The sequence below is a fragment of the Budorcas taxicolor genome, chromosome 25 (assembly GCF_023091745.1).
Source record: "Budorcas taxicolor isolate Tak-1 chromosome 25, Takin1.1, whole genome shotgun sequence".
Classification (NCBI taxonomy): Eukaryota; Metazoa; Chordata; class Mammalia; order Artiodactyla; family Bovidae; genus Budorcas; species Budorcas taxicolor.
In genome coordinates, this window is record NC_068934.1 from 39,310,037 (window position 1) to 39,323,903 (window position 13,867).

General features: G+C 45.0%; 1 pseudogene; it reads right to left on the reverse strand.

Annotated features, from left to right (window-relative positions):
• Positions 1-1,436: 1,436 nt before the first annotated feature.
• The window catches only part of LOC128068500 (pregnancy-associated glycoprotein 1-like), a 36,131-nt pseudogene continuing 23,700 nt past the window's right edge, over positions 1,437-13,867 (reverse strand).

Here is a 13,867-nt window from a genome sequence, read left to right on the forward strand (position 1 = left end):
CCTAACCATGGCTGCTGCTGCTGCTAAGTCACGTCAGTGGTGTGCGACTCTGTGCGACCTCATAGATGGCAGCCCAGCAGGCTCCCCTGTCCCTGGGATTCTCCAGGCAAGAATAATGGAGTGGGTTGCCATTTCCTTCTCCAATGCATGAAAGTGAAAAGTGAAAGTGAAGTTGCTCATTTGTGTCCAACTCGTAGCAACCCCGTGGATTGTAGCCTACCAGGCTTCTCCATCCACGGGATTCTCTATCAACAGTACTGGAGTGGGTTGCCATTGCCTTCTCTGCTAACCATGGCAGCTCCAAGCAAATAGTTTGTAGCTCCACCCCTGGAGGAAGCTCAGAAAGACTGAAGGCTCTGTGTACACTGGGTCTCCCAATACATGTGTTGCATTCTCCCCAGCAGCATTGGAGGCCAAGGAAGGAGCATTCTGGGCCCTGGAGGATGGCTCAGGGATCCACTGGGGCCACCACTTACCAAGTCACACTGGAAAGGACAAAGCAGGCATATATGGCAGAGAGCTGGTGACTAGGGTGTGGGAATAAGAGGGAACCAGCTCTTCATGAAGTACCTCACCCAAAATCCCCTGGAGGAGAAGCCCAGTGATAAGATCATCTGAGATGGGATGAAGAGTCTATTTCATTACCCCTTATAATTCCTCTGAATGAGCAGATGATGCAGTTGGTGGGTCATCACAAACTCTTCCATGGCCTAGACCATCCGCCAGTCGCTATCCTTGGGATTGCCTCTCCCCAGCTTCAGTCATGTAGTTCTGGAGGAAATTGACAATCATGTGTGCTGCTGGGTCAGGGCCAAAGACCATATAAAGCCAGTCATAAGACCACATGTCCCTGCCATGATGGCTGATCTGGGGCTGTACACGTGATCTGAGGTGGAACATCCAGAGAATACCCTTGAATTCTGATGTCTGCAAACTTCTTTCTTTAGTAGATGATGCCTTCGGGATTTAAAACCCTAGGGCAGGTAGCTTGGAATCCCTCACTAGGTGTAGAAGCCTTAAGAAAGAAAGTTGTGAGGCTAAGACCATTAAAGAAAACCAAAAGGAAAGATCGAGGGTGAAAGAGAATTGATGACTTCTGATTTCTTGGGTCCAGTACAGAGATCTTTGTATTTGCTCTGATTCTTGTGTCCTGGATTCCCAGAATCATTTCAATGAGTCTCCCTTTTCCTTGAAGCCAGTGGAGTAGGAATCCTCTCAATTTTGATTCAGACTTGGTTCTAAATCCTTTACTCCCAGACACAAACAGAGGCAACCATTTGTTTCAGCACCACTAAGAGTGAAACCCTTTATTCTTTACTGAGACTAGGGTGTGAAGACCACCAAATACAGTTCACGAGTTCCTGAGCAAAGTACCCAAAGTGTGAGTGGGTGTGTGTTAGGAGTGACCTTACTGATTCCTGAACCACTCCAAGCAATTACACTGCCGGTGCCAGGCCAATCCTGTCATTTCTTCGATCAAAGACTGAGAAATACAGCCTCCGGAAGACGTCACCCAGGATCCAGGTCTCTGTAGATGGACTCACTCTGTTCTCTTGAAAGGTGGTATGGCAGTGGCCTCATCATCCTGGGGGAGTCAGAGACACACACCAATCAGCATGAGCCCTTACCTGTGATGCCTCCCAATATCCAGACCCAGCACAAATCTTTGTTTTATTTCCCTCTTTTGGTAAGAATCAAGGGGTTTTCTCAGCAGCAGGGGATAAGAGAGTTCATTGAAAACCAAAGAGGGCCAAGATATGAGGTTGCCATGAGGAAGGGCATGGTGAGTGGAGGACTGGGAGTTGGGGAAACAGAGGAATGAAAAACAACAAAGTCCTACTGTAGAGCATCAGGAACTATATTCAATATTCAGTGATAAATCACATGAAAAAGAATAAGAAAATATATATATTTATATGTATAACTGAGTCACACTGCTGTGCAGCAGAACTTAACGCAATAATGAAGATCAGCCACACTTCAATATAATTATTTAGAAAAGAACAAGTGTGTCCATATCTCTCCTCACTCCCTGTTTCTTTTCTTCTCACTCCTGCTCCTTGTTTTCTCTGCAGAGAATGCTGGTTCTCCTCCTGCCTCCCCACAATCTGTACTTTCTTTAAAAACTTTATTTTGTATTGGAGTATAGCTGTTTAACAATATTCTGAGTTTCAGGTGGACAGTAAAGGGACTCAACCATACGTATCTGTATATCTTGGTCCCAAAGACACCCCTCCCATCCTGGCAGTCTTATCACTGAGTGGAGTTCCCTGTGCTACACAGCAACTCATTGTTGGTATTCCATCTTAAATAGAGCAGTACCCACGATACTTTATTGAAGACTAAACTCAGAAACTCTGAGAAGCCTCCCTCAGCCCAGACTCACCCTCTTTAGCAACTCCAGGCTTGGGTGGGTAACTTACTCTGGTTCCCCATTCCTACTGGTCAGTCCATAGCCCTCATCACCCCTAGTAAGTCCCCAGTACCCCAGTGCAGACCACCTTGACATGCCATTTGCATGGAATCCAGTACAGTTTTGCCCAGAACCAAGGAACCCTCCATATGGCTCAATGAGTTTGTGGTTTTAGAATTCCTGAAATTCCCTCTCTTCCTCAAAGCCTTCTTTGAGCCCATCAGCCTGCTCTGACCTCCCGCTGGGAGCTGACATGAAGCCTCCACTCTGTGCAGGGGCTGAGAAGTCATTGTGCACCCTTTAATCACATTAGCATCCAACCTCCCCACAGAGGGGTCGGGTACCCCAACTCACAAAGGAGGCACCTGGCAAGAGCAAGGGAAAGATTCAGCTAAGTACTAGGTTGACCATGTAATTTATCATCCAAAGCAGGAAAACATTGAGAAGGGAAGGGAGACTGTTAACTTATGCTGGGAGAGCACACTGGGACTGTCCCCAGCCATTTTCCTTGTAACATGTGCTATTTCAGGGACTGCTAGTGCTGAATTTCATGCTCATGCACCTACGAGTTCAGATTGAATTGAAGCTCTTTGAGGACTGAGGACCTTAGTGTTCCCCTCTCCCTTACTCCCACCATGCCATATTGTGTGGCTTCTCCACGTCATTTCAGAAAGATCAGCGTCCCACACTGCCCTTTACTCTCAAATGATTGGTTTTGTGGGAGGCACTGGCCCAGCCACAGGGCTCAGCAGCATCTGCAATGGTGTGGCATGGCCTCCAGAGGGCGCCCTCCTCCCAGAAGCAGCCCAAGGGTTCCTGCAAGCTCCAGTTTGAGAACCAACCCTCAGTATTGTCCCCTCACCTTAAGGATGTAGGCTCGACCTGGCACTGGGTAGTTGATGCCATTGATGGTGAAGATAATAGAGGGCAGGGTATTGATCGCAGAACATGAAACGTAGTGCTGTTAGAGAGAGAGGTTGTCCATGAGATCCTTGTTGTGTGTGGAGACTGGGAGTGACCCTGGGACATGACCCTTCACCTGGGAACCCCGTGGAGTGGTGCTGATGAGCTTCTGCATGTAATTGGCCAGGGTTCCTAGGCCTTCGATAAATGCTGCTCTGGTGTCAACAATGGCCTCGCAGCCACTAGAATAAGCAATAACCTTTCTTTTCATGGAGATGCTGAGAGATAGTAGAAGAAAGCGGGCATCAAGGTCACTGTGAGTCTCCCCAGAGTTGTCACCTTCCCGACTGTCTCCTAAACAGCCCTTCGTCTCTCGCCCTTTTTTCCTTTGCTCTCAATACAGAACCTTTTTTGACATCCTCAAATGCAATACTGGAATATACTAGGATATTTTGTACCTTGACACAAGCTGGCATTCCTTCCTAAAAGACTCCAGTCCCCTTTGACTAGCAAATTTCTTCTCATCTTCCAGATTCCACCTTAATTGTATTGTTTTTAGAAAGTCTTTCCCCCGGTGTTTATCAGTCTCCTGTCTTGGTCACTCTCTATAGACCCTTCCTCATGTCTGCTGGTGCTACTACTGCTAACTCACTTCAGTCATGTCCGACTCTGTGCAACCTCATAGAGACAGACCACAAAGCTCCGCCATCCCTGGGAATTTCCAGGCAAGAGTACTGGAGTGGGTTGCCGTTGCCTTCACGTCCTCATGTCTAGCATGTAACAATGTCACAATTCACTATGTGGGCGAGTCACTTCATGTACATCTGACTTCTTAGATGTGAGGGCGAGTTTTATTATCCTTGCCTTCCTAAAGTGCCTGGCACACAGTGGATGCCCAATGCTTGTCTGTTCAATGTGTGAATGAAGACTGAGAAAACATTAAGAAACGTCCAGAGAGCTGTATCTGGTGGGGAACAAATAATGGGTCACACAAAGAGTGAAGATGGAGATTTGCAGGGGCAGAAGATTCTCATAGTAAGTGGGGAGAGGGGTTCCTCTGGGACAGGGTGTCTCCCAGCACTGCTCCTACAACCAGCTGAGACCCTGAGACCCTGGCCAGGAAATACATGACTAGCCCACAGAAACTCCAAAGGAATGGTCAGCTTTTGTCTTAGGGTATCACACAGAATCTTATCAATTATGCCTCTTGTCCTCAGGTCACTCCTGGATCCCAGCTTCCTGATTCTCTGTTATAGCCCCTGTCCCACTGTGTGCCCAAGAACGTGGGGTGTCTTTTTTATTAGTTTCTTTCATGTCTTAAGAGTTCAGTCAACCTCTCTTCACTGCTGGGTAGCTGTTTCCTAAGAAGACCAGTTTTCCCCATTTTCTCAGGACTGTCCCTGGTTTTAAAATGACATTAATCTGTACTGAGAACTTCCTATGTCCTAGGTAGCCCTGCAATGTTGATCATCTTATCATAACTCTGTTCAAGCTGGGGAAATTCTCCCTGAGTCTCTGTTCACCACACTATAGAGTCCTCTAACTATGCTTCCCACCTCAAAGGGCAGTGGGTGCAGGCCTCTCCCATCTGCACAGTCCTCTCTGGTGTCTTTTAGGTTCCTGGTCAGAGCCCTGGTCAGAATGCCTGGGGATTATGAACCCATGGCTTGTTTGTGTATTTATATGCTTGCATGTTTGTTTGTATATGTGTTTGCATGTGTCTCTGTGTGTGCTTGTGGGTCTCTGACTAGCTATGCATGTTTTAATGTGTTGATGTGTATGTTTACATGTGTCTGCTTATGTGTTTCCATGTGTCTGTGTGTCTGTCTGTCGTTGTGGGTGGTGTATATGTCTGTGTGACTGTGTGTCTGAGAATGCATTTGTGTGTGTCTGCCTGTGTCCATGTACATTAGCGGGAGCATCACTTGGGCTGACCCTCAGAGGGAGAGGCTTACTGGTCCATGTGTACAATCCAGTCACCCACTTGGATCAATTGTACCCAGTTGAGCTCTCCCTCGTAGTAGTGGTGGTCTACCCCACCAAACATCACCACACTGCCCTCCCGCTCATCTCTGTAGAGAGAACAGAGGGGTGGATCCTTGGAGGACAGTAACAACAGCACTGTCTGAGAGCTGTGCTTGTCCACCCATCAAGGCCCTAATAAGATCCCCATGTACAGATGCAGAAATCGAATCTAGGAGAGATTGAGATCCACACTGAGGTCTGTTACTGGATTATGAGTGGAACAGAGGAGGTTAGAAGTTGAATCACTTGTCTGATTTCCACCCAACTATGTCTTCTGAAGAACCCCTGGACCTCCAGTGCCCTGAGTGCTCAGACACCATCAGAGGAAAGGGTGCTGAAACATTTTGGCTTTCCCCTTGTCCACCTTGTCATTTTTCAGGAAAATCAAAGCCTTGGACTTCTAAGGGTGTGGGTTCAGCTCACCCAGAGTTGGCTCCGATGGCCTGTGATCTCTACTGTCCAAAGGGCCCCACACTTAGAAGAGACCCCACCTCTACTCTCCCTGTCTTGAAATACCTCATATTTCTTGAACAAGGGGTCCCACACTTTTATGCCCCACCCTTTCATTTCTCACTGGCTCCTACAAATTGGGTAGGTGGTCCTGGGCTCCCAGTGAAATGCTAATGAGGAAGGAAAGATATCCACCATTATTCTCCTTCTTTCCTTATCAAATTCATAAGCAAATCCTCATGCCTTTTCTTTTAACTTGTTCCCATTTGCCTTCCATTAGCCTTCCTCCTCACTCACCCACCTAGACCAAGTTTCTGATCTTGAGCCCAGAAGAAAGGTTGTGTTCCAATAAAAATTTTATTTATAAAAGCCAGAAGTGAAGCCAGGTAGGGTCCTAGGGCCATAGTTTTCCTGGGTTAGATTATCTCTCAGGATACTTCTTTATCAAGTGTTCTCTAATTTTTGTGCAACTAAAAGCATCTTACAGCTAATTTGGAGAAAGGTATTGTAAATCTCAGACTTAGTTGCTCAAGTAGAAGGAAAAAACAGGCTCAGAAATGGCACCTTGTTTCTTCAGCTTGTCAAATATGGGGATGGCTCCAGAGAAGGATATGTTGGGGTAGTTCAAGCCAAAGACACCATAAAAGTTATATCCTCAAACCCATATTCCGCCATGCTTGGAACAAACGGCTTGTCAGTACTTACAAGGTCCCCAATCTGTGGGAGGGAAAAGTGTTCCCACTTACAGATACATGAAGTGGGGCCAGGACTGGGCTAGGGTGCATTGCCATTAGATTCTCAGAGAAGAATTCAGGCTGGGCTCTGTCTTCGGTGGCTGGCAGACGGTTAGATGAAGCTGGCGGGAGCGGGGGTTGGGTTCCATTTGAGAGAGGCTGTGAATTTTATAACATCTGCCCCTCTGAAAAACACCGCCTGAGTGAGTCAAATTGGCCTCCTGGCTTCTGTACAGGTGGGGCAACCAAGAATCAGGTTTGGTCCCATTGGTGCCACCTTATGGACAAAACAATAGAGAGCAAGATAGCCTTCTCTTTGGCAGCACTGTGACCTAATGACAGGATTCTGCATTTGTCCAGGAAGACAGAAGCTGAAAACACAATCTTGCTTGCAGGGTTCTGTGAAATTACTTCCTGGGGAATTCACTTTTTGGGATACGTGTATATTTCTGTGAGTGTGTATGAGAGAGAGAGGGGGGAACTACTCAAATATGTTGGAGGAGGCAGGCCATAGATTTATAACACTCTCAAGGGTCCTCTAGAGTGAGAACTCATTTATCAGGCCCCTTGAATTCTCAGGCCTCCAGTTTCCCATTCTGGATACCTGAAGCCCTTGACTGCCCTCAGAGTCCCCAGATCAGTTTTATCTTGTCCCCAAACACCCCTCAACAACTTTAGTCCTGAAAACACAGCCTAACTCCACCATTTACCACATGTGTGCCCTCAGCAAGGCCCTTGCTGTCTGCACCTCAGTTTCCTCAATATGTCACATGAGCTAATCAGACCACCTGCTGTGCGGGGTTGTTGCAGGATTAAACCAGTTTTCACCTGAAAGTGCCTGGACATCTGTGAATATAAAAATGGGTGCTTTTATGCCTTTTTCTCACTCCCAGCAAAATGAACCGTGAACTGCTCATGGGCAGAGGAGCTGCATGTCCAACCTCAAGCCACTCTCTGGGTTAGCTAATTTGTTTGCTCGTGTGTCACAATGGGCACTGCTTCCCCAGAGACATGATCCTGGGAATAAGATGGCCAATATCTATGGGAGTTAGGCTAGGAAGGGTCCTGCCAGATGGTCCTGCATCTGTTTTGCAAGCAGTGGTCACTAAATAGCCAGGCCTGACTCAGCATTTGTTACACTGTTACCCAAACTGTGTCATGAGCAACAACTCCTTTCAGGCCCCCAGATCCATAGGTGATGCTGAAGGTCTTATTGATAAGCCAGAAGGTGGACGAATGAAGATGTTTGAACCTAACCTGTGTAGTTGCAGACACAAAAGATGAGTGTCATCAGGTGCCAAGGGTCGAAACAGGGAGGCAGGGTAAGTGAAGGTTGGTCTGGGTAGGGGATATCTGTACTCACAACAGACTGGACTGGTGCAAAAGATGGAGGGCACCCACAAGTCAGATGAGCCTGTGTCAAATATAACCTGAAATTCCTGAGGGGGTCTTCCAATGGTGATGTTACCCACATAGAGTATCTACAGGGAAAAGGAGGGAGTGGATTTGTGCAGAACCGGCTACCCTCTACTCCCACACAGATGCCTCCCTTTGGGTGTCAAATATCTCTTGAGATCACTTTCTAACAACCGTGAAGCTCACAGACTTTGGTCACAGACATATCTGCATTTGATATATTTTTTCCTGTGCTACATTTCATGCAGGATATTGACTCTATGACCAGGCATTTAAGTGGTATCTCCTGCATGGGAAGCCCAGAGGCATAACCACTGGGCCTCCAGGATGGCTGGACACCCAGGGAAGTTCTGGTGCCTTCATTTGAGCAGCTCTGTAGTCTCTTCAAACCCAGCCTTAGCACCCACTTCTCCAGCAGGTCCTTCTTGATCAACCCCAGCCACTCCCTCTAACCTCAGACCACATTCAATCAACACCACACAGGTGACCCTTTCATTTGACATGTATTTACTCTTTGCCTATTTCTCAGGCTGGCATGGGCATTTTTGAAGACAAAATAAGCCCTTCGTCTAATCTAAAAACAGTAACCATGGTGATTCTTACAGCCATACACAGAATACAGGTTCAGTAACTTTTTACTGCTATTGTACTTGCATCTGTGGAAACTGAATTCCTCTGCCTCGGGATTCACAATTGCTTTGCAGTTGGTTCTACCTTTTGATCAGTGATGGTTCACTCTTCATCTGTAACTGAGTGGCTCACTTAGTTCAGAAGGAACAGTCGACCTCAAACTAATGACACATCTTTGACACAGAAATGGATATTTACCTGCCACCTGGTAATTTCCAGGCCCAGTCACAAAGACCAACAGTTGAGGATGAGAGTGCTCTCTCCTCTGCTTGGGGTCCCTGTTTTCCAGTGTCTCTGTTTCCTGGAGGAACCCCAACCCCAACATCCTACCTGGCACCTCCAGATGAGCCCCAGTGCTAAGCTGGAGCACCAGGGGGCGCTGTGGAGTACCACCCTCACAAAATATGTAGAGTACATCATGAGAAACGTTGGGCTGGAAGAAACACAAGCTGAAATCAAAACTGCCGGGAGAAATATCAGTAACCTCAGATATGCAGATGACACCACCCTTATGGCAGAAAGTGAAGAGGAACTAAAGGCTTCTTGATGAAAGTGAAAGACAAGAGTGAAAAAGTTGACTTAAAGCTCAACATTCAGAGAAAGAAGATAATGGCATCTGGTCCCATCATTTCATGGGAAATAGATGGGGAAACAGTGGAAACAGTGTCAGACTTTCTTTTTTTTGGGCCCCCAAATCACTGCAGATGGTGATTGCAGCCATCACTTACTCCTTGGAAGAAAAGTTATGACCAACCTAGATAGCATATTGAAAAGCAGAGACATTACTTTGCCAACAAAGGTCCATCTAGTCAAGGCTATGGTTTTTCCAGTGGTCATGTATGGATGTGAGAGTTGGACTGTGAAGAAGGCTGAGTGCCGAAGAATTGATGCTTTTGAACTGTGGTGTTGGAGAAGACCCTTGAGAGTCCCTTGGACTGCAAGGAGATCCAAACAGTCCATTCTGAAGGAGATCAGCCCTGGGATTTCTTTGGAAGGAATGGTGCTAAAGCTGAAACTCCAGTACTTTGGCCACCTCATGCGAAGCGTTGACTCATTGGATAAGACTCTGATGCCTGGAGGGATTGGGGGCAGGAGGAGAAGGGGACGACAGAGGATGAGATGGCTGGATAGCATCACTGACTCGATGGACGTGAGTCTGAGTGAACTCCGGGAGTTGGTGATGGACAGGGAGGCCTGGCGTGCTGCGATTCATGGGGTCGCAAAGAGTCGGACACGACTGAGTGACTGAACTGAACTGATGATGTTCCTCAGCTGGTGAATAGTTAGTTTGAGCTACAAAATGAAATCTGGCACAGTCTGTAAGCATGCTCTTTCAGTAAATTGTTCAGCATGTTTTTTGCACTGAAGGTGTTTCTCATGGTCTCTACTCTCCTTAGAGGTATTCTTTCACTGAACATTTGACAAAGAAAACAAAGAAGATGCTACAACTAGCTGTCAGTGTTAAGGTATAACTGTCCTTGTAATGGCCCTGTATATTTTCCAATCATTTTTATGAGTGACATTATTATCAGAATTTTATCCATATACCATGGCAAAGACATAACTTTGAATACAGATTCTGTTCTGCTATCTTGGGTAAACCATATGACCATGAGGTGTCTCAGTCTCCCCTTTGGTAAAATGATGAAATGTAACATTACAAATCCTCCAAATAGGATATCTTGGGGATAAGTGAAATGATGGATATAAGGTTTCTGATAAATAGGAAGTCTCAACAATGACAGCCATTAGCATTGTTTGCATCCCACTCATTCGTTCTCATAGAACCTCAAGAAAGGAGGTAGAAGAGGGACTCTTGTCCCTTTTTACAAAGGAGCAATTTGAAATGCAAGATGTTTCTGCATTAGCTGTGGTCACACTGCTTGTCTGATATAAAACAGTGTATATAAAACAGTGTATCTTTCTCCAAGTTGAAAGAGAAGAGAGAGTTGAAAAAAGAATCCAAGATATAGGGAACAAGTAAGGGAAATTCAGAGGCTTCAGAAGGAAGTAAGAGTCAAATTAAAAATTAAAAGCAAACAACACAAAGAGATATAGACTCCCAGTGACTTCCAAAGAGATGGAGAGATAAATGACAGTGATACAGAGATGCAGACATGGGCATATACACACTGAAGTAGACAGGGAAAAAAGAGGACATGTTGAATAAAATGTAGAAAAGTGCTATTCCACAGGACTACAAAGACATCTGCATAGACTGTGCACTGAACAGTTGCAAGGAGTTGCAAATTCAATAGGTCATGACATGACTGGACCCCAAGATTTGTGCAACCCAACCAGAACTTTGGAATCCACATTTCCTATAGCAAGTTACTTATCAATAAGTAAGATTTGAGGTTTAAGACTCTTAGGGAAGTATTCAATTTCCTTCTAAACCTGATGGGTGGAAGAATAATCAGATGAAAAGAAAAATCCGAGAAAGGAATATGATGTGGCTTACAGTCCCCATACTTACTTGACTATGCACTCTGAGAAGGCCACCAGCCCGAGGAACACAAGCCAGTTCGTGTTTTTTCCCTGGTTCCAAGTACTCAAGGAAGTTTGGGTTCTTAGCATGTAGTGGTGACCGGGAGATCCTAGTTATATATGAACTGACCTACCCAATTTTTCCCCTTTAGGCCACTAAAAGATACGGAAAAAACAAACAAACAAACAAACAAACACACAAAGCTCTTGATAAAATCTTTACCTACATCAGTGTCCTTGACGAGTAACCTTTGAAACTTCTCAGAATACAGAGAATTGAACTGCAGTCTCTTCCTTGAAGTTTGGCTGGAAAATCAAACTAATCTGCATGGACAGCTAAGAAGACAGAGAACCTTGCCTACTTAAAGATAAAACTGCTAAGAACATCATGAAAATAGATACTAGGGGCCATGCTAGACATTCATGGTTTCATATCATCTTCCTAGGCACTTCATGAGATATGCATTGCTTTCATCATTGGAGAGGAGATTGCTAGGAGGATAAATTGTCAAATGGCAAAGTGAAGACTCCAGGGGCAGCCTAGGGACATACAACTGGCTTTAGTAGTGGGTCTAATGGCAGACATCAGGGACACCTATGATGCCAGGCTGCATCAAAGATTTAGGGTAGAATTGTACTTCAGTTGCATGGTTTCAGTATTGGAAGAAATGTCATATGCATCCACAAGGTATTTTATAACATCCAACAAGTGTACAAGGAAGAACTGTGTGCTAGGTTCTGGGTTAAAGGCTTCAAAGACAAAGTTGATCAAGGCAAAAGTAGTCTTTATCTTAAGAGAGCTAGAAGTCTAGTTGTCACAACTCATGGCCCCAGGAGGCAGGAGATATGATACTAGGACTAGGTGGCCATGTTGAAATTTGGGCAGCACAGGCCTTACCACTGGGAGCAGCCTTTCCTCCACTTCACCCATGCTGGAAAGAAGGCCAGTTGGCCATGTTTTCAAGAGAATTGGAAGTTTGGATATTTATGCACAATTTACTGATTTTAATGTTAGCAACTAATCCCCCCACCAAAAAAAAAAAAAAAGTGGGAACGAAATATCCAGAGTGATGTGCTGGAATCATCCTTCAGTCTCTGCAATTTTTTGTTTCTGGCCTACCTTGGGAGTGTAGTACGGACAGAGAGGAATTTAATTCATGATGGTTGATTTAAAAAGGGACTGATTCAAATGTACATGGGGATGACCCAGAAAGATGTTATGAGCAGGGAGGTGGGAGGGGGGTTCATGTTTGAGAACGCATGTACACCTGTGGTGGATTTATGTCAATGTATGGCAAAACCAATATAGTATTGTAAAGTAAAATAAAGTAAAAATAAAAATTAAAAAAAAATAAAATAAAAAGGGACTGAATGCATACTAAACATGCTGACAAATTGGAAAAGACCCAGATGTTAGGAAAGATTGAAGGCAGGAGCAGAAGCAGAAGAAAGGATGAGATGTTTGGATGACATCACCAAATCAATGGGCATGAGCTTGAGAAAGCTCTGGGAGTTGGTGATGGGTAGGGAAGCCTGACATGCTGCAGTCTATGGCATTCAAAGAGACGGACACAACTGAAGGAATGAACTGAACTGAACAAATTGAGAACAAAGACTAATAAATCTAATTTCATCAGGTTGTTGATTAACTACCTATAACAACACGTTACTTAAGTGGCTTTAAAATTCAGACTTATGACTCTACATTCAGAGTGGAATATCTTCTAAGAAAAAACAAAAATACTGCCCATCAAAAACAAAACCAAAGAAAACCAAAAGTAAAAAAGGAAAGAAATCTGACACTATATTCAACAACTTCAGTTCACTTCAGTTGCCCAGTCTTGCCCAACTCTTTGTGAGCCCATGAACAGCAACATGTTAGGCTTCCTTGTCCATCACCAACTCCCAGAGTCCACACATACTCATGTCCATCGAGTTGGTGATGCCATGTAACCATTGCATCCTCTGTCATCCCTCTCCTCCTGCCCTCAATCTTTCCCAACATCAGGGTCTTTTGAAATAAGTCAGCTCTTCACATCAGGTGGCCAAAGCGTTGAAGTTTCAGCTTCAGAATCAGTCCTACCAGTGAACATTCAGGACTGATTTCCTTTAGGATGGACTGGTTGGATCTTCTTGCAGTGCAAGGGACACTCAAGAGTATTCTCCAACACCACCGTTCAGAAGCATCAATTCTTCGGGGCTCAGCTTTCTTTTTAGTCCAACTCTCACATCTATACATGACCACTGGAAAAACCATAGCCTTGACTACATGGACCTTTGTTGACATAGCAATGTCTCTGCTTTTCAATATGCTGTCTACATTGGTCTCAACTTTCCTTCCAAGATGCAAGCCTCTTTTAATTTCATGGCTGCAGTCACCATCTGTAGTGATTTTGGAGCCCAGAAAAATGAAGTCAACCACTGTCTCCACTGTTTCCCCATCTATTGGCCATGAAGTGATGGGACTGGATACCATCATGTTACTTTTCTAAATGCTGAGCTTTAAGACAACTTTTTCACTCTCTTCTTTCACCTTCATCAAGAGGTTCTTTATTCTTCTTCACTTTCTGCAATAGTGTGGTGTCATCTGCATATCTGAAGCTGTTGATAGTTCTCCCAGAAATCTTGATTCCAGCCGGTGCTTCCTCCAGCCCAGCGTTTTCATGATGCACTCTGCATATAAGTTAAATTAGCAGGGTACCAATATACAGCCTTGACGTTCTCCTTTCCTATTTGCAACCAGTCTGTTGTTCCATGTACTTTCCTAACTGTCACTTCCTGACCTGCATACAGGTTTATCAAGAGACAG